Here is a 23037-nt window from a genome sequence, read left to right on the forward strand (position 1 = left end):
TTATTTTCAATACCTTTATTTGGCATTATTGCTATGTAATAAATACTGCATAATTAAAGTGTGTAGTGTATTAAGCACTGAAGCCCAGTATGGTGGTGCATACCCGTAGTCCCGGTTATGTATGATAGAGGGAGGAGGATTGCTGGAGACCCAGGGTCTGAGGCTGCAGAGAGCTATGATCTCACCCTGAGCTCCTGCCTGGATGACAAAGCAAGGCCATGTCTTCAAAGGAAAAATACATAATTTTACATGTGCTCACCTGTGCATCCAAAATAACAATCAAGATAACAACGAATTACCCTTAAAATCCTCCCTGTGTTCCTCTAACTTCTGCCTCCCACTCATTTTCCTCTCACCGCACTGAGTCAACCTCTCATCTTTTTTACTTTCGATCTATTTTTCAAGATTTTGTTAAATTGAAATCTTATAGTTTCCATTTCATTTCTCTGGCTTCTTGCTCAGCATAATTACTTGTGAGTCAGTAATTCGATTGTGTATAAAGAATGTGTTGATTTTAATGAGGAAGAGTGTTCCAGTTAATGAGTGCACCCCTACTATTTATTTATAAATCTCCTTAATATTTTTGTTATTTCCAGTTTCTGATACATACAAATTTTCAGTTCTGAAACTATACAAATGTAGTTTCTACTCAGGCTGGAGATGTAGGCATCTCATAAAAAATTTGTTATTTTTCCAACAACAACTAACTTTACTGAGCTACAAATTGGTCCATTTTCTTTAACACATGAGGTTATTCATGTGATAGGACAAACAATAGACCTTACCTCTTGCAAAAATCAGTGATTGCAGGGATAAACAGGAAGAGAATATAATATTATCTGGGGCAGAGGGTTGCAAATGTCATATAAGCTAATGTTAAAATTAATTTAGATATATTTAGGAGATTGCTTAAAATTGGGTATAATAAAGAAGTTATTTTTTTAATTTTTTTTTTTTTTTTTTTGAGACGGAGTCTCGTGCTCTCGCCCAGGCTGGAGTGCAGTGGCCGGATCTCAGCTCACTACAAGCTCCGCCTCCCGGGTTTACGCCATTCTCCTGCCTCAGCCTCCCGAGTAGCTGGGACTACAGGCGCCCGCCACCACGCCCGGCTAGTTTTTTGTATTTTTTTAGTAGAGACGGGGTTTCATTGTGTTAGCCAGGATGGTCTCGATCTCCTGACCTCGTGATCCGCCCGTCTCGGCCTCCCAAAGTGCTGGGATTACAGGCTTGAGCCACCGCGCCCGGCCTATTTTTTAAATTATCAGAGAACATACAATTGAGGAACTCCTATTGTTATTGAAATTTTTCTCCCAGATTGAGGACACATCATAAATATCTCCACCATCTACCTCCCAAGATGGTTCTGTGTGGGAAAGTGGAACAGCAGCTGTGGTTGAAATGCATCCAGACCTACCTACCCTGCCACCACTTCATTACCAAAGAATTAATATGCAGGGGCAAAGCCACTAACACCTCTGTGTTACTGGCAGTGGAGAAACCCATAGAAACTGGGATAGAAGAAAGAAAAGCTCCAAAGCTCTGTCCATTCACTTAGGAATAACAGCCTCATCTCCCACCTCCTCGCTCTTCCCTCAGGGAAAAACAGCCTCATCCTGCTGGGAAGGGCAGAAAATAAGAAGCTGAAGTCATCAGTGGGAAGAAATAGTGGCTGCTTGAAGAAGATCTGGGAAAAACCAAGGAGACCCTCTACCCAGGAATGGGAGGAAGATGCATGGATCAGCATCACATCTGTAGGAGGGGCAGGGATACTTGGAAGGACACACCCTGAGTGAGGACTGCGATGTCTGCCAGGAGTATGGCTCCCTCAGAAGGACAGAGAGTGCCCGTTCAGTGCAACCTCTCCCACCACGTTGACAATTGTCTGGTCCACGTGGTTCTGGGATGACCTGGGGAAGATGAAAGATAGAATCTCTCAGGACAGCAAAATTTAAGACCCGAAGCCAAGTAGGAAACAAAATTAAGGTGTCACTGGAGGAATCCGAGTGTCTGGTGGCTGCAGAGGAAATGTACTTCAATTCCGGCAGCCACTGCAACAATCACTTTCAAATGTAGCCCTGACTAGTTTCATACATTCTACAATATAGGCTTAGAAAAGGTAGAGCATGATCATCTACAAAAAAAATCATAAAATAAATAATTAGCTGACATAAGGAATCTGATAGAAGCATCTGTGGAACATAAATTTTGAAATAACTTGCATAAATACTTTGAAGTATTTACACTTGATCCTGTAGTTGGTCTATGTGTAACTTTATAAGAAATTACCAACATGGGCTTATTTTTAATAACTAACAATTTATTAATATCATGCTTGTGAATGTAACAAAGACCACAGAGTAGGTTCTATTAGAACTATTGATAAAAAAAGCCAACTTTGCAAAATACTTAGAGAGATTTATTCTGAGCCAAATGTGAGGACCATGCCCTGTGACACAGCCCCAGGGGATCTTGAGAATATGTGCCCAAAGCAGTTTGATTGCAGGTTAAATGTAGTAACATCAATCTTTACCTGTGAGATATATGTTGATTTGGTCCATAAAGACAAAAGAACCAGAAGTGATGCAGTGTTGGGAGGGGATTACAGCTTACAGGTGAATTAAAAGATTTTCCAATTGGCAGTTGATTGAAAGATTTGAAGTTTTATCTAAAGACCTGAAATCAGTAGAAAAAAAAGTGACTGGGTTAAGATAACAGGTTTTGGAGAAGAAGATTCATATTATGTGGATAAAGTCTCTTATGCAGCCATACTTACTGGCAATAGATGGCAAGTGTTTTCTGTTAAGACAGTTAAAAGATGCTAGACTCTCAACTAATCTCCTCATTATAACACAAAGACCTGGAAAGGAAAGGAGATTCACTACAGAATGTAAATTTCTCTCACAAAAGATAACTGTGCAGGGAAATTTTAAAATATGTCAAAGAAATAAATTTTAGGCTAAAAGCCTTTGATTCTTTTCAAGGACTGCTCTCTGTCGTATGATGCTATTCCTGAGTCACATCGGAATTTGGTATGTTACTGCTACTGAGAATCTGTTTTCTGAACTTTGAGTTCTCTGTTTTCATGAAAATGTTTGTTAGTTGTTCTTGAATTCCAAAGGGAGGAGGGTATAATGAAGCTTTTTGGATCCTGTATTTCTAACTTGGCCTGAGCTAGTTTTTCAAGTGTCTCTGGAACCCCTTCATGGAGAGAGAGGTCCCATCCAGTCACCTGGGGTGCTTACAATTCTACTTTTAGTTTATAGGACATATATGATATTTATCCTAGTCAGGGATATCAGAAAATATTTACTGACATAATCACATTGAAGTTGAGACTTGAAAGATGGTCTCAGATTCTTCCCTGCAGACCTTTTCTCCTGACACTAGAAGAAGAAAACTTATCAGAAACAATTGTTAACATTTCTTCTATGTTCAAAATTGCCACTCATTAGGAAAATAATTAAACTTGCAACACTTATCTTTAGAAACAAGTAGTCCTGTTGACTTCTAAAGTCCTTTACAAAATCTTTATGTGGTACATGTGATATTTTGATAAAAGAATATTATATGCATATCTGGATAACTGGGATGCCCCTCATTTCAATCATTAATTATTTCTTTGAGTTAAGAACATTCATTCTAAATCTTCTTTTCTAGTTATTCTGAAATATACACTAAATTATTAACTGTAGTTGTCTATGTGCCATTTCAGCATTCCCTTCCCACCAGCAAGGAGTGAAAACTCCTATTTTTCAACTTCCTCATCACCATTTGGTACTGTCTATATTGTGTATTTTATCCATTCTATTACATTGGTAGGATTTTTCAATATTAAAATTACATTTACCTAAAGAAAACCCAGTTGACACTTTTAATATTTATTTTTAGGTGCAGTTTCTATTCAGGTCTTTGCCGATTTTAAAATTAAATTGTGTGGTTTTGTTGTTCATTTGTAAGGTAATTTGTGTATTTGTAATAAAAGTCTTTTCCAAATATTTGATTTGCAAGCAAATTCTCCAAATCTATGGCTTATCTTTTCACATTCAGGAAAGGGTTCATTTTCAAAGGCCTAGGTTAGTTTATCCATCTATGAAAAGAGGATATTTGGCCAGGCGCGGTGGCTCATGCCTGCAATCCTGACACTTTGGGAGGCTGAGGTGGGTGGATCACCTATGGTCAGGAGTTCGAGACCAACCTGGCCACCATGGTGAAACCCCATCTCTACTAAAAATACATAAATTAGCCAGAAATGGCGGCAGGTGCCTGTAATCTCAGCTCCTTGGGGGCTGAGGCAGAAGAATTGCTGGAACCTGGGAGGCAGAGGTTGCAGTGAGCCAAGATCACACCATTGCATGATAACAGGGAGACTCCATCTCAAAAAAAAAGATGATTATAATTCTAAATTGTTAGAATTATTAGAATAATAATGTAAGTTGAAATTATTTCAGCATCTGGAATATATATCAGTTTTGGTATAACACTAGTGAGAACAATTTGTAGAGTGTTCTGTGTTGACCTGAAATCAGAAGACGATAAAGTGACGATCATATTTGAATAATCTGGATATGTGAATTGTATTTCGTATTCATCTCCTTCTGTTTCTCTATGAAGAGAAAATAGATAGATGACATCTCTGTGTGAAATGAGATACAAATTTTTTAAGATGATTCTAAAAGAAAGTTGTGAATACAATCATTCATGTAATGTTCCGATACAGGGCTGTGGAGGGGATGGTGGCTGCCGGTGGTTGCTGTCAGCCACAGGATTGGTTTGTTTGGCCACTGTTTTGTCCATGAGAGATATTGGGCTGTGATGTCTACATGCAGGTGAGTTTCTTAATGTAAGATGAGGAGAGAAACATGAGAACATAGAAGACAGGAAAATTGAAGATCTCACTACATCAATCACATTCCACTGAGGAGAACTTGTCATTGAGAGACCCAGGGATAGGCAAGGGTAGAGAGGAGTTTCAGGGATATTATCCATGAAAGAACGGATCCAACCTAGTTGACTTCTATGGAAGGAGAGTTTAAATGTTGACAGATAATGGTGTCTTATGTCAGGATTCCCGCAGGTTTCAGAAAGAGTTTATATTAACAAATGCCATACTTAAAATTGATTACGTTTTTACAATTTATTTTCCCCTTTTGGGCTGCACCACAGAAGAAGGAGGGTCTCAGAATCCTTCCTGATTCTCTGTGAGTTCCTGGTGCAGCTCCTGGAGGAAAAGCCTGCATGGGGAACGGAGCCCTCCTCATGTGCAGTCCTAAGGCTGTCATGTCACCTCACTCACCATTGCCCTTCAGTCACTTCCTGAGTACTTATGAGTTAACCTTCCAGAAACTTGTGGTATTTGGCAGTGTCTTTCCCAGGTAAGAAAACAGTACATTATATTTATCCCTGCAGGCACCTGTCTCTTTAAGGAGGACGGGTTGCAGCTGAGTGCTTGGTAGTGGATAATTAGCAGGAGGAGGTTTGTGTGTGTCTTGTCATCTTACAGAGTGCACCCCGCACGGGATCAACACTGACAAGTATGCCCTTGGGCTTGCTCAGCTGGAGGTTGACAGGCATTTTTGTAACCTGTGACCCCAGTGAGGCTCTCCCGCTGCAAGACCAACGAGGCTCAGGCCTCTGGCTAAAGTGCAGCCAGCAAAGGGTCCAGTGCCCAACCCTGAGAGCTCCTTCCAGGTGGCAAACCACTTTGTAAGGGAAAGTTTTCCTGTCTGGATCCCATTAATTTGTCTGCATTTTCTGCATAAAGGGCTTTATCCGGAAACATCCCTACAAGATTATAGTGTTTCAAATCCAACTGAAGGGCATTACTCATGAAGGCCCTTATGACAAGTCTCCACTGCTCATTAAACGACATTAATTATGGGATTCACCAGAAGTTTCTGGCCTTTTAGTTGCACAGATCTGCCTCTACACCAGTGGTCCCCAACCTTTATGGCAACAGGGAATGGTTTCCATGGATGATGGCAGTGGGTGATTATGGGATGAATCTGTTCCACCTGCAATCATCAGGCATTAGATTCTCATAGGGAGCACTCAACCTACATCCCTTGCATGCGCAGTTCACAATAGAATTTGGCTCGTAGGAGAATCTAAGGTGGAGCCCAGGCAGTGATGCTCACCCACCATGCACTTCAGGCTGGGCGGCCTGGTTTCTAACAGGCTGCGGACCACTTGTTGTTCACTGCCTAGCGTTTGGGGTCTCCTGCTGTAAAAGTTTGGAGATTGTAGAATGTACCCTCTGAGAAGGGGCACAGAAAACCAGGAGTCAGAAGAGCTCTAAATCAATGCATATTGAATGGATTCTTGAAGAAAGAGTGCAAAGAGGAATATCCCTACTCACTCTCCCTCTACCCGGCATCATCATTCCCAGTGACCTCCTTGAAGAACTGGGGCACTTCAAGATAGTTTAGGCTTGTTAGACCAGGGACCACCAGAAAAGGAAACGATTAATGCGTTCATGCGGGTTCATCAGTTGCAGGTTATTTATTACTTCAGTGCAGGGTGTTGACCATGGAGAAGTCTGTGTGTGTCTTGGACAGGAGTACATGGGAAATCTATTTCTTCTACTCAAATTTGCTGTGATCCTAAAAGTGTTTTAAGATAGATTTAATGTAAAAGAAGTGGCAAAGACATTTTGGAAGAAATGTTGGCCACTTCCGAGAAATTATGTTTAGTCTTACCATGTGATCAAGCAATCCTGCTCCAAATGATTTATCCATTTGATTTTAACATTTATGTCCCCACAAAGTCTCCATAGGAATATTTGCATCAGCCTGACTGATTGCTGCCTTTCTCACTCCTTAAGTGTTACTTACATGGTGACAGGCGAAAAGACTATTTCCTATATAATTAGAGTGTATAAATCCTTCTATTGCTTCTTTTCCTCAATTACTTAACCCATTTTCTAAACACATTTAAGCCTCATAAATCCTGTCATCTCCTCAGCCCAGCACACCTGCCTCCTCCCTCAGGGTTTCTGACACTCTCATGATGTGGATTTTCACACCGTGTCTTTCACACAGTAATACGTGGCTGTGTCCTCAGACCTCAGACTGCTCAGCTCCATTTGGCAGTGTCTGTAGACGTGTCCTCGGTCATGGTGACTCTGCCCTTGAACTTCTGTGCGTATATAGTTTCACCATCTTCACCATCAACAGGTCCCATCCACTCAAGCCCTTTTCCAGGGGCCTGTCACATCCAGTGCATGTAGTGGAAGGTGAAGGTGTTTCTAGAAGCCTTGCAGGAGACCTTCACTGAGGACCCAGGTTTCCTCACCTCAGCCGCAGACAGCACCAGCTGGACCTGGGACTGGGCACCTGTGGAGAGGACAAAGGAGTGGATAAAATCTCCCTTGACTTTACCCAGTCCCCTCATCAGCCCTGGAACTTAGGATTCTCTTACTTGTAGCTGCTGCCACCAAGAGGAGGATCCTGCAGGTCCAGTCCATGGTGAGGTGTTGTGCTCTGGGGGCTTCTGTAGGGGAGGGATGTTGTTGTTGTGTGATGCTCTCTGGGCAAGAACAGATCTGTATTTACCTTGGTGGACACCATTTGCATATTCATGAGGCAGGTATTTCATAACTCAAGCCACCCCAACCTGAGGAAGAAGATAGGTGATACATGGACCACACCACAGTGGGATGTTGAGCTCCCTGCTCTGAACTTTATTTAATGATATTTGTCATCTGAACTTTATTTAATGATATTTGTCATCTGGTATGCTCAGAAGTCCATGAAGACAGAACTCATCTTACAGAAAACCAGACTCTCCCAGGATAGTGTCCTCAGTGTGATTTCTTGTTCGTGTGGCACATTGACAATCTGTGGTTGAAGGTCACATCAGATTATAACTCTACACAAAGACCCCATGTCTCAAAGCCCCCCCCAAACACACACTCACAGTGGCATATTTGCATAGTAATGAGCCTCAGATTTGCCCTCCTTCCAAGTGTTTTGTCAATGAAAAGTGCTTCCAACACTGGCCATAGTCCTGCTTGTGTTTGTTGTTGTTGTTTTGTTGTTTCATTTATTCCAAACAGAGCTAAAGCAAGCTCAGTACTACTGGAGATTTGTAAAGTGTCTTCATGTTCCCTTTACCAGTTCTCACCTGAGAACCCTGCAGATGCCCCACGAGAGGTAAATCTAAGGCCTTTGAGGGAGAGGTCGTGACCTTGGTCCTGAAGCTGTTGTTCTCAGAGGCTTTGAATCACTTCACTGTCCTTGATTTGTTCTCTCTCATTGCCTTTAGTTTCCCTAAATTCAAGTGCTTGGACAGAGTCTGTGCATTGCCACACTTTTCTCTTTAATCTAGATTAATCCTATTGGTGAGGAGGGGAGGTGATGTGGTGGGCAGGGGAGCAGCATATGTTCTGGAAATTGACTTCCAATGTTTTCTTGCTGTTTTTTCTCTAGGCTGCACCCGTTACAAGGAGTCTCCAGCAGTACAGCTGATCTTCCTCTGTCCTCCACTCTCCCTCCTGGCTGCAGCATCCACAGATTATTTTCTTGAATCTGATCCCAGTTGTTTATTAATTATACCCTTCTTCATGACACAGGAAGACTAAGATGAAACTGTCTCAGATGGAAAATAATCCCTTCGTCTCACATAGAGTAAAGATCTTGATGGGTGCTGACGAGTTGATGGGTGCAGCACAGCAACATGGCACAAGTATACATATGTAACAAACCTGCACGTTATGCACATGTACCCTAGAACTTAAAGTATAATAATAATAAAAAATAAAAAAACAAATAAAATAAACATTATCCTTATACTTTTATAGTCTCATAATAAAGGGTAGTCCTTTAAATAAAATACATTTAACTTTATGGAAAAAAAGAAAAAGGATCTTGAAAAGTATTTTTTCCCTGTAGGGTCTGTCAGAAAAAAGTTCCAAGCATATTTATCAGAGAATAGTTCTCCTGATGACAGAGCCATGAGTGATTTTGTTTGGATTCTCATCTTGAGAACCCAGAAGTTTCTGGAGGGAAATTCCATGAAAGTGTGGGGTGTGCAGCCTCCCAGGAATTCTTACCCTATCCCTGTCCACACCTGTCCTCCAGACATTTATGCAATTACCATATAACTGTTTCTGCCAGCTTGTGCTGTCAACTGAAGAATCACCCAATTTACCAATTTAGAAAGGAGGCTTTATTTGTAAGAAAGGATTGAAGTTGCAGGATGGTCATCTTAACAGACTGGGAAGCAAAGCCTCCCACAGAGATGTTGAATAGGCACTTCAAGAGAGGGAAAAATGAGAAATGAATTCATGTGAATGAATGGACTGGCCAAGTGTACACATTCAGCAGGCTATTGAAGGAGCTGTGGATGTTCACATGGCGGGAAGGCTGTCATATCTAATAAGCAGACACACATGTTACACGCATTTCATGTTTGCTTTGGGGTGAGGACTTAAGAAGTAAATAAATTACAGTTGGCCCCTGCACATAAGAAGGGTTTTGTGCAGGGGCAGAAAGACACACAGTGCACAGCCTCTGGAAATTGGAGAGGCCAAGTCCATGGTCAGTGGTCTCTTTTCAGGAGAAAGTTACTGAAATCTGTCTCTTGTCCAATCAAAGCTCTATTTCTGGCTTGTGAAACAGGGTCGCAGTTACTCCACGTCTGGAGTTCCATGAGCTGCAAATGTTTTAGTATTGCTTAGCTCAGGACCAGTGCTTGTTTAGCTGTTAGAGACAAAGAAAAAGCCCTGTGGCCGTTACAACATATTCTATTTTTTAAGTGTAGGGGTGAGTGACTTAATCCTGGCCTGGCATAGCCTTAGGTCTTGTTTGTAATTGGGTATCTTATTGACACGGAAAGTTTGTTCCATCAGTGTGATGATCTCTATTTTAACGTCTTTCTAGTTTTTGGGTCCTGGTTTTCCCTGCAATTTCATTTCTTCAATAGATCCAAGAAATCATTGATAATCAATTTTCCAGACTTTTATTATTGTAAGAATGTGGGTGATGATTGACGTGCTCTTTACGTATTAAAGCAGAAATCTGAAGTAGCTTCAGAGATCATCAGTGACGTGAAAGAAGCAGAAGGAATCTCATCTCATCAAGTGTAAGTGGCACCACACAGATGTAGCTGAACATGCGATGACACAGAAGAACCACAGCACAGGGCACATATGAAAATTTTTATAATTCTGAGGCTTTTCCCAGGAAGCTGGAATTCAGATGGTATACAAGGATGGACACAGTTATCTCTCAGATGATACTATGTTTTGGAAGCTTATTTCCCCTCCTGTACTGGATTCAGTAGCTGCACCTGGGCCCACACACCTAAAACAAAAATTCTCATTAATTAAACACAAGACCGACCAATAAGAAAATTGTCCCAGTGAAGGTGCATATCAGGGACCTCTGCTTTTGGGAACCTGTGGCTATGCAGGGAGGGTCAGGAGTCTGACCCATTTTCTTCTGCTTCCCCTGCCTGCTGTACAAACAACTGAAACCAGAAGATTTACATTGCTAAGTACATAAAATACGTGATAGTTCCAGGGAAATTAATATACACATGAAGGAATGAGAAACCTACATAAAATTAATGTAAAACTGATACATTAAATAAATATAGAACACTATAAGAAATAATCATGGAAAAGACAACAATCAAATTTTAAAAACCTGTGTGTGTACGTGTGTGAGATAGTATTCTTGTAAATTAAATCATAATTTGTTTATAAAGTCCTTCAAGTAGGTACAGAATCTTTGCTTTTGATTGCCACAAAGATGGAGAAGAGTCTGGCACCAGGACTCCAGAAGTATGCTAGTGGCTTTCGCTCCTATCTCCTGAGGACACGGTGCTTCCAACTCTGATGAGGATACTGAAATTGACTGTGAGAAGAGAAAGTGGGATTTTCTGTGGGAAAAGATGGTTATGAACATAATTTTCAAGTAAATAAATATATTCTACCAGGAGACACACTGCCATCATGCTGACCATGTGTGTTGCTTTTGACATTAACATTATTGTTATTATCAGTATTATTGGGGCATTCCCTGGAAAATGACCAATTATCACAGAATTAATTTGAATCATTTTCATTTTAGCTTTTTCACACTTCCAGCTAAATCCACTGAGTTCACTGAGTTTGAGCATGGAAACTTCAGGGCATGTTTTACAAATGATGGAGTGGAAGCTTTCCTGGGAATTAGATATAGTGTCGCTAAACGAGGACCAAAGATTTTGCTAGAAACTCCCCTCCTCGTCTATCCCAGCACCTGCTCCTCATTGTGCCCCTTCCTGCCTGAGTCCTGAGCATCTCTGTGTTCCTGGACAATGCACGTCTGGGGCATCTGCTTCCTAGATGTGTATCCACAGGGCAGGTTTGCTCTTCTTAATTGTTGAGAGGGAGCTGGGCCTGGATCCACCCAGGTGCCCCTACCCCGAGCACTGGGCTTCCTCCCAGCAAGGAGACAGGGTCAGCTAAGTGCCTCCACTTCATAGAAATTCTAGGAGGCAAATTCAGCCAAATCTCAACATAGTTTTGACATGCAATCCAGCAGCCATGCTCCTAGGTATTTTTCTATCTGACTTTCAATATATGACCACAAAGAAAACTACACACGAGTAATCACAATAATTTCATTCATATTTGTCAAAACTAGGAACACTCAAGAAGTTCTGTAGGTAAATAGATAAACAGTCAGCAGTAAATTCATAGAATAATATTCATCAATTATAAACAAGAGCTATCAAACCATGAAAATATATAAATGGATTTTAAATGCATATTGTTAAGTGAAATAAACAAGTCTGAAAAAGCTATATAACATGTTATTTCATTTATTTGATATTCTGGAGAAGTCCAAATATACAAACTAAATAAATCTGTATTTGTGAGAAATTTAAGGAGATGATGAAAATGGGTAAAAATATGAGATTTAAAAGGGTCTTGAAAGTATTATGTATAATATTGTAATGGTAAATATGTGATATGAATTTGCTGAAATCGACAGAATATACAGCATAAAGGGTTAATTCTAATTCACAAAAACATAAAAATAAACAGGAGATTAGGAATTCCAGGATGGAATGCAGACTATACAGAAAACATCTAATGTCATCAACTGTATGAAATCCGAAGAGATGCCAAGTAGCTTCAGAAATAGTGTAGTCAATAAGATAAAAGAATAAAGATCCCAGCACTTTGGGAGGCCGAGACGGGCGGATCACGAGGTCAGGAGATCGAGACCATCCTGGCTAACACGGTGAAACCCCGTCTCTACTAAAAAAATACGAAAAACTAGCCAGGCGAGGTGGCGGGCTCCTGTAGTCCCAGCCACTCGGGAGGCTGAGGCAGGAGAATGGCGGGAACCCAGGAGGCGGAGCTTGCAGTGAGCTGAGATCCGGCCACTGCACTCCAGCCTGGGCGACGGAGTGAGACTCCGTCTCAAAAAAAAAAAAAAAAAAGAATACAGAAAGTGCACATCAACACTGTACCCCAGCTGATAATGTTCCACGAAGGAGCACAACGTACACAATCTGGTTCCACTCTACAGAAATCCTGGAACTGGACTACAAAGAGAATAGATGGTGCATGGCCAAAGGGGGTTCTTCACGGTCGAAGTACAAGGATAGGGACAAGAATAGATGGAAGGTGATAAACATTCAGGTGGTATTAACTTAGGGCAGATATGTCAGTATATCTGCAAGTTTGGCATAATATAGGTACATAAATTAGATAAAAATAGTTTAGATGTGTGTGTATATATGGGTTAATACACAACACATACTTCCTAGAGTCATTACCTGAGAGGTTCTACAAGAAATGACAGCACATTAACAAAAAATACACCGAGAATTAAGATTTGAGTTTATAATACCATTCTGCTATGAAAGGAACCAGCATTTCTTGGAGAAATGGCTAATTCTAGGGCCTGGAAAGAGAATACGGGAGTAAAGTCTACAATTTCTTATGGTACCAGAAAATAAGAAAGGGTTCCAAAATGAAGAATTGTTCTTTTTGCAAATCTCATGGTAACCAATATAATATTTGTAAAAAGTGAATTAGATAATATGTTAATGGAGAAATAAACATCGGTATAAAATGCTATTTTAAACAAAAAATAAGAGAAAAATAATATTAGTTTTAAAATAAAACTTATAGTTGATTTAAAAAAGCAAAACCAAACTATTAGCTATGTACAGGAAAGGTACTTTACACATTCACATATATAAATGATAAGGATGAGAAAACATGGATTATGAAAATATGAACCAAAATAAAGCTATGGTGGCTGTGTAAATTTCAAACAAAACAGATATCAAAAAAGACTTTTAGGACTTAACAGGGATATTACATAGGATAAAGTTACCAGTTTCTTCAAAGATGCCAAAAAAGACTTAGCAGATATATAATAGATGAAGAACGCACAATTCATTGTGATTTACAGAACAAACGTGACAAAAGAAGTAAAGATGTCAGTTATACCATGCAAGGAAGGGTGTCCTGGGGACTATGAAGCTTCTTTGTACTCACGGAGGGCGCCACTGAGAACTTCCTTTTGAATTTCTCCCTGTTGCCGCCCACACTGACCCCGGTCTTGGAGGCTGCTGAACCACGATTATGCTGCAATCAGTGAAGGAAAATTTTCAGGAAGCAGAAATTGTGAAAGTGAAACACTGTGACTGGTCATGTACCAGATGATGTAGTGCTCTGGAAAGTATCTCTAATCCTGGGTTGGATCCAGTAGGTGCACCTGAGCACCCAAATTGGAGACAGGGACTCTTATTCCTTAAACACAAGACATTCCAAAGAGAAAGCTGCTCTCAGGTGAGCTGCAGATCAGCAGGGAGGAGATTGGGGTGTCCTTGGCTTCCCAGAATGGCTGAAACTTGAAGACCAAGGCCACCTCTGAGGGTCAGAGACCCACCTATGAGTACATCACATCAGCTCTGTCTTCAGGAATCTCTGGCTGTGTGGCAGGATAAGGAATGTGATTTCTTTCTTTCTGCTCACTCAACGTGCTTCAGAGACAATAAAATTGAAAATTAAATAAATATGTTTTTTCTATATTAGAGGAGAGAGCATGTACAATTCATGCAATACAAGTGCTCACTTCAGAGCCTGCAGAAGGAGCAAGTGCACAATTGGCAGTAGCAAGTTCCCTGCTCCAGGGAGAAGACACCCTAAGATCATCCCCTGAGTATTGCCCTCTAGACACCATACGTCTGTGGAACATGAGCTTGTGCCTGGGATCTTGTAGGTAGCGTGAAGAGCAGAGCACAGCTCCACTCTTCCTCACCGTGTGACCTAGAATGTGGTCTTTTCCTCTGAGCTTTATTCTAATAAGGTGGTATTGGGAAGCACATCAGACTAACAGTGTATCTCTCGGCAGAAACTCTACAAGCCAGAAGAGAGTAGGGGTCAATACTCAACATTCTTAAAGAAAAGAGTTTTCAACCCAGAATTTCATATTCAGCGAAATTAAGCTGCATAAGTGAAGAAGAAATAAAATCCTTTACAGACAAGCAAATGCAGAGAGATTTTGTCACCACCAGGCCTGCCTTACAAGAGCTACTGAAGGAAGTACTAAACATGGAAAGGAAAAACCAGTACCAGCCACTGCAAAAACATGTCAAATTGTAAAGACCATCAATGCTAGGAAGAAACTGCAACTAACGAGCAAACTAACCAGCTAACATCATAATGACGGGATCAAATTCACACATAACAATATTCACCTTAAATGTAAATTGGCTAAATGCTCCAATTAAAAGACACAGACTGGCAAATTGGGTAAATACTCAAGACTCATCAGTGTGCTGTTTTCAGGAGACCCATCTCACGTGCAGAGACACACATAAGCTCAAAATAAAGGGATGGAGAAAGATCTACCAAGCAAATGGAAAACAAAACAAAACAAAAGAACAGGGGTTGCAATCCTAGTCTCTGATAAAACAGACTTTAAACCAACAAAGATCAAAACAGACAAAGAAGGAATCAATTCAACAAGAAGATCTAACTATCCTAAATATATATGCACCCAATACGGGAGCACCCAGATTCATAAAGCAAGTCCTTAGAGACCTACAAAGAGACTTAGACTCCCACCTAATAATAATGGGAGACTTTAACACCCCACTGTCAACATTAGACAGATCAACAAGACAGAAGTTAACAAGGATATCCAGGAATTGAACTCAGCACCAAGTGGACCTAATAGACATCTATGGAACTCTCCACCCCAAATCAACAGAATATACGTTCTTCTCAGCACCACATCACACTTACTCCAAAATTGACCACATAGTTGGGAGTAAAACACTCCTCAGCAAATGTAAAAGAACAGAAATTATAACAAACTCTCTCTCAGACCACAGTGCAACCAAACTAGAACTCAGGAGTAAGAAACTCACTCAAAACTGCTCAACTACATGGAAACTGAACAACCTTCTCCTGAATGACTATGGGGTACATAACTAAATGAAGGCAGAAATAAAGATGTTCTTTGAAACCAATGAGAACAAAGACACAACATACCAGAATCTCTGGGACACATTTAAAGCAGCGTGTAGAGGGAAATTTACAGCACTAAATTCCCACAAGAGAAAACAGGAAATACCTAAAATTGACACTCTAACATCACAATTAAAAGAACTAGAGAAGCAAGAGCAAATACATTCAAAAGCTAGCAGAAGGCAATAACTTCTAGGCAATAAAAGCTAGCAGAAGGCAATAAGATCAGAGCAGAGCTGAAGGAGACAGAGACACAAAAAACTCTTCAAAGAATCATTGAATCCAGGAATTGGTTTTTTGAAAAGATCAACAAAATTGATAGTCCACTAGCAAGACTTATAAAGAAGAAAAGAGAGAAGAATCAAATAGATGCAATAAAAAAAGATAAAGAGGATATCATCACCGATTCCACAGAATACAAATTACTGTAAATACCTCTATGCAAATGAACTAGAAAATCTGGAATTGGATAAATTCCTGGACACATACACCCTCCCAAGACTAAACCAGGAAGAAGTTGAATCCCTGAATAGACCAATAACAGGCTCTGAAATTGAGGCAACAATTAATAGCCTACCAACCAAAAAAAAGTCCAGGACAAGACAAATTCACAGCCGAATTCTACCAGAGGTACAAAGAGGAGTTGGTACTATTCCTTCTGAAACTATTCCAATCAATAGAAAAAGAGGGAATCCTCTCTAATTCACTTTATGAGGCCAGTATCCTCCTGGTACCAAAACCTGGCAGAGACACAATGAAAAAAGAGAATTTTAGACCAATATCCCTGATGAACATTGATGCAAAAATCCTCAATAAAATACTGTCAAACTGAAACCAGCAGCACGTCAAAAAGCTTATCCACCTTAATCAAGTTGGCTTCATCCCTGGGATGCAAGCCTGGTTCAGCATATGCAATTCAATAAACGTAATCCATCATATAAACAGAATCAAAGACAAAAACCACATGATTATCTCAATAGATGCAGAAAAGGACTTTGACAAAATTCAACAGCCCTTCATGCTAAAAACTCTCAATAAACTAGGTATTGATGTGACGTTTCTCAAAATAAGAGCTATTTATGAGAAACCCACAACCAATATCATACTGAATGGGAAAAAACTGAAAGAATTGCCTTTGAAATCTAGCACAAGACATGGATGCCCTCTCTCACCACTCCTATTCAACATAGTGTTGGAAGTTCTGACCAGGGAAAACAAGTAGGAGAAAGAAATAAAGGGTATCCAATTAGGAAAAGTGGAAGTCAAATTGTCCCTGTTTGCAGATGGCATGATTGTGTATTTAGAAAACTCCATCGTTACAGCCCCAAATCTCCTTAAGCTGATAAGCAACTTCAGCAAAGTCTCAGGATACAAACTCAAAGGGCAAAAATCGGAAGCATTCCTATACACCAATAACAGACAAACAGAGAGTCAAATCATTAGTGAACTCCCATTCACAATCGTTTCAAAGAGAGTAAAATACCTAGGAATCCAACTTACAAGGGATGTGAAGGACCTCTTCAAGACAAACTACAAACCACTGCTCAACGAAATAAAAGAGGACACAAACAAATGGAAAAGCATTCCATGCTCATGAATAGGAAGAAGGTAATTTATGGATTCAATGCCATCCCCATCCAGCTACAAATGACTTTCTTCATAGAAATGGAAAAAACTACTTTAAAGTTCATACAGAACCATAAAAGAGCCTGCATTTCCAAGACAATCTTAAGCAAAGAGAATAAAGCTGGAGGCATCATGCTACCTGACTTCAAACTACACTACAAGGCTACATAAACAGAACAGCATGGTACTGGTACCAAAACAGATATATAGACCAATGGAACAGAACAGAGCCCTCAGAAATAATGCCACACATCTACAACCATATGATCTTTGACAAACCTGACAAACACAAGAAATGGGGAAAGGAGTCCCTATTTAATAAATTGTGCTGGGAAAACTGGCTAGCCATATGTAGAAAGCTGAAACTGGATCCCTTCCTTACACCTTATACAAAAATTAATTCAAGATGGATTAAAGACTTAAATGTTAGACCTAAAACGATAAAAATCCTAGAAAAAAACCTAGGCAATACCATTCAGGACATAGGCATGGGCAAGGACTTCATAACTAAAACACCAAAAGCAATGGCAACAAAAGCCAAAATTGACAAATGGGATCTAATTTAACTAAAGAACTTCTGCACAACAAAAGAAACTATCATCAGAGTGAACAGGCAACCTACAGAATGCGAGAAAATTTTTGCAATCTACTCATCTGACAAAGGGCTAATATCCAGAACCTACAAAGAACTCAAACAAATTTACAAGAAAAAAATCAAACAACCCCATCAAAAAGTGGGCAAAGGATATGAACAGACATTTCTCAGAAGACATTCATACAGCCAACAGACACATGAAAAAATGCTCATCATCACTGGCCATCAGAGAAATGCAAATCAAAACCACAATGAGATACCATCTCACACCAGTTATAATGGTGATCATTAAAAAGTCAGGAAATAACAGGTGCTAGAGAGGGTGTGGAGAAATAGGAACACTTTTACACTGTTGGTGGTACTGTAAACTAGTTCAACCATTGTAACAGACAGTGTAGCGATTCCTCAAGGATCAAAAACTAGAAATACCATTTGACCCAGCCATCCCATTACTGGGTATATACCCAAAGGATTATAAATCATGCTGCTATAAAGACACATGCACACGCATGTTTATTGCGGCACTATTCACAATAGCAAAGACTTGGAACCAATCCCAATGTCCATTAGTGACAGACTCGATTAAGAAAATGTGGCAAATATACACCACGGAATACTAGGCAGCCATAAAAAAGGATGAGTTCATGTCCTTTGTAGGGACACGGATGAAGCTGGAAACCATCATTCTGATCAAACCATCACAAGGACAGAAAGTCAAACACCGCATGTTCTCACTCATAGGTGGGAACTGAACAATGAGAACACCTAGACACAGGGTGGGGAACATCACACACAGGGACCTGTCCTGGGGTGGGGGAGAGGGGAGGGATAGCATTAGGAGATATACCTAATGTAAATGTCGAGTTAACGGGTGCAGCACACCAACATGGCACATGTATACATATGTAACAAACCTGCACGTTGTGCACATGTACCCTAGAACTTAAAGTATAATTAAAAAAGAACTTATACATGTAAGCCCCCCGCCCCCCAGAAATAGTTATTTGGGGTTACTGTGTAAGAAAGCTATTTAGCCACCAGAAGGCGATGTGACACAGCACAAAGTAAGTCTCTGTTCTGCTGAAACCTTTACTTTTCAAAATGGAAAATCACCAGCTTGGCCAACATGGTGAAACCCATCTCAACAAACAAACAAACAAACAAACAAAAATTAGTCAGGCGCCGTGGCGGGTGCCTGTAATCCCAGCTACTCAGGAAGCTGAGGCAGGAGAACCGCTTGAACTGGGGAGGCGGAGGTTGCAGTGAGCCCAGATCGCGCCACTGCACTCCAGCCTGGGCCACAGAGTGAGACTCTGTCTCAAAACAAACCCAAACCAAACCAAAACAAAATAAAACAAAGTGAGAAATCAAAATGGAATTCTAAGGAAGTGGGCACGTTTACATATATCCATGTTAAAGTTCTAGAGCTGTTGATAAATATAAAAACAACAATTGTAAGTTATTCCAGTAGGAGTTATGCATTATTTTCTTTATTAATGCTTAATATTTTCCAATTCGCATTCCTGTACATGTGTTCTATATAAAATTTTTATAAAATGGAGAATGACATGCTGTCTAAAATGTAAAAAACACATATACATGTATATATATACACAGATATCTACATGTTGCTCTTATAATTGTAGAAGAAAACAATGACCTCTGTGCCATTAAAAAAGCAATTGTTTTTTCCACATTTGTTTCTCTTTTCCTTAGGGACTCAGAGTTGCAATGAAGTGGTTTTTGAAGGTTCTGTCTTGTAATATTGTTCTGCTGTTACAGAAACTCAAAAATACTTTGTAACAACAGACTTTATTAGAATTAACTTACATGTGTTTTTACTTTATTTTTGTGTCAGACCAGAGTTTTATTATTATTCAAATCAGACTTCCTGGGCATTTTTTATTTGTTTGTTTTGAGATGGAGTCTCACACTGTCACCTGGGCAGGAGTGCAATAATGTGATCTCAGCTCACTGCAACTTCTGCCTCCTGGGTTCAAGCTATTCTCCTTCCTCAGCCTCCTGAGTAGCTGGGATTACAGGTGCCACCTACCATGCCTGGCGATTTTTTTTTTTTTTTGTATTTTTAGTAGAGATGGTGTTTCACTATGTTGGCCAGACTACTCTCCAAATCCTGACCTCACGATATGCCTGCTTCGGCCTCTCAAAGTGCTGGAATTACACGCGTGAGCCACCTTGCCCAGCCTAAGTTTTTAAAGATAATTTGACCAGTAGGGGTTAGGAAAGTGGGGAGTGCCGATTGATCAAGTTGGAGGTAGAATCATAGGAGGTCGAATTGAGATTCTTGCTGTCTTCTGTTCCTGGGTAGAATCTCAGAACTGATTGAGCCAGATTACCAGTCTAGATGGTGTCAGCTGAACCATCGAGTGGAGGGTCTGCAAATTCCTTCCCAAGGTTAGTTCAGCCTATGCCCAGGAAGGAACAAGGACAGCTTAAAAGTTAGAAGCAAGTTGGAGTCAGTTACGTTTGATCTCTTTCAGTGTCATAATTTTCTCAGCTATAATTTTTGCAATGACTGTTTCAATCCCTGCCTTATGGTTTCATAGCACCTTACCCTTAAGGTGTGGGCCATGAAGGTGGGAAAAGGCCATCGATCACTCTGGATTCTTCCTGCGGACAGGGAGCATATGTTGACCCCAAAGTGAGAGGAGCAGAACTGCTTTGCAGCTGTCTGAGATGTTTGAGTGCACTCACGCAGGCCAGGCTGAGGTTTCAAGGCTTTCATGACAAAGGCATTCATATTCTCATCTACAGTTTTAGTATGACATTTAAGCAAACAGTGTACAATAAGGTAAATAATGAGTTATAGAATAAGGAGTGTAATTCCCAGTTTTAAAAGTAAAGATTTAAAAGCATTAGTTTGGACACTTGTAGCCTCCCAAAATTTAGGATTCAGTCTAAATGGCAGAAAAAAAATCCTCAAAAACAATTAACAACAGGTGTACTATAGTTTTTGAAACAATTTTTATCTCTTCAGTTCTTATTTTAATTAAAAACAAATCGAGATAGTATTGATTTGTTTGTGAAATAAACTTTAGTTTTACTACACTTGGCAAGATTATTTGCATACAGCACAGCAAGAATAATTATTTTTCACATGGGCCTTTTAAATTGGCTTTGATGGAACTCTGTATAAAGAGTCTTAGATAAGCCTTTTTTTTTTTTAAAGCCCATCCCAGCCATGGGTTTTTACCCTCAAATGCATATAAGTTGGGTGCATTCCTCTCTTCTTGAGATCCCAGGAGAACTTAAGATTCCTGGGCCTGTTGGAAAGTGACATTCTTTACTTACCATAGGTTAGGAATCCTGTACGGGGACTGTGCAGACAAGGTATGAGGCCAGTTTTCCCTAGGGGTTTTTATTGGCTCTAGAAGTCAAGTTTGATTCCTTAAACAAAAGCATGCCATTCCAGTCAAAGCCTTGGTAAAATAAACAGTTTCTCCAATGGTGTCCTGTTGCAAAAGAAAACATTTTTATTACACTTGTGCAAATAATCACGTAGCCAAAAATTAAGAATACTTGCAAATAGCTTCCAGATTCCAGAGAAATCAGGTAGAGAGAAACAAACATGGTCCAAATTTTGTTCACAGGAATATACTTTACTCAGTTGTTAAAAGCTGTAAGTAGCTCAAAAAAAAAAAAAAGTTTTTTTGACTTCTGAAAAATGAAAAGGATCAGTCATGTTTTAAATTAAAAAAAAAAAAACAAAAACAAAGAAAAGATCATTTCGGTTTTCTATTAGCTCATTCCATTCAGTAAACTCTTGTTCTGCTTAATAATCATGAACATCTCAGCTCTAAAGTCCTGAACATTTTTTCCCTTTATTCTAATGTTCCTATCTCCAAAACTATCAGACAGTTGCATTCAAAAACACCCATCAATATTTTATAGCTGATTACAAAACCATCTTCTAAAGAGGATCAAAACAAGACAACAATTGTCTGGTGATGAGAAGACATTTTAGGGCAGCCAAAGTCAAACACAACTGACAAGAAAAGTTTTAATCTCTGTGGGACACAATAATTTAACATAGCAATTGTAATTATCACTGATAACATATGCTAAGGCATATCTAAATTATAGAAATCTTATTCAATTTTGGAACACATGTTAATAATATATTTATATGAATATAATCCAAAGAAAGTTAAACATCATTCTATATTTGGCCATATTTTCTGCATGATTTTAATACATTAAATAAGTAGACTATGTCTTTTTGGACTGTAGGGCACCTATTTTTTTAACTTCAAATTTAATCTTGGCAGGTTTGTCAAATATCAAAGTTTTAATACACTGGATATCACAAAATAGAATGCTAGGCCACCATAAGTCATTTATTTAGCCAAAATGATAACTCATAAAGTTTTAAAAAGGAAAAAATCCTTTAGTTTGATAGAAAGGAGACTCAGTTTCTCAAACTAAAAGACCCAGTGAAGACAGCATGAGGCCAGTTGAATTGGTCTCTTCTCTCTCTCCTCCCTTAAAAGGCAAACAAACGAGATCCCATTTGTCAATTTTGGCTTTTGCTGCCGTTGCTTTTGGTGTTTTAGACATGAAGTCTTTGCCCATGCCTATGTCCTGAATGGTACTACCTAGGTTTTCCTCTAGGATTTTTATGGTATTAGGTCTAACATTTAAGTCTCTAATCCATCTTGAATTGATTTTCGTATAAGGAGTAAGGAAAGGATCCAGTTTCAGCTTTCTACTTATGGCTAGCCAATTTTCCCAGCACCATCTATTAAATAGGGAATCCTTTCCCCATTTCTTGTTTCTCTCAGGTTTGTCAAAGATCAGATGGCTGTAGATGTGTGGTATTATTTCTGAGGACTCTGTTCTGTTCCATTGGTCTATATCTCTGTTTTGGTACCAGTACCATGCTGTTTTGGTTACTGTAGCCTTGTAGTATAGTTTGAAGTCAGGTAGCGTGATGCCTCCAGCTTTGTTCTTTTGACTTAGGATTGTCTTGGAGATGCGGGCTCTTTTTTGGTTCCATATGAACTTTAAAGCAGTTTTTTCCAATTCTGTGAAGAAGCTCATTGGTAGCTTGATGGGGATGGCATTGAATCCATAAATTACCTTGGGCAGTATGGCCATTTTCACGATATTGATTCTTCCTATCCATGAGCATGGTATGTTCTTCCATTTGTTTGTGTCCTCTTTGATTTCACTGAGCAGTGGTTTGTAGTTCTCCTTGAAGAGGTCCTTTACATCCCTTGTAAGTTGGATTCCTAGGTATTTTATTCTCTTTGAAGCAATTGTGAATGGAAGCTACCATCAGAGAATACTATAAACACCTCTACGCAAATAA

Source organism: Chlorocebus sabaeus, chromosome 2, assembly GCF_047675955.1.
Source record: "Chlorocebus sabaeus isolate Y175 chromosome 2, mChlSab1.0.hap1, whole genome shotgun sequence".
NCBI classification, from domain to species: Eukaryota; Metazoa; Chordata; class Mammalia; order Primates; family Cercopithecidae; genus Chlorocebus; species Chlorocebus sabaeus.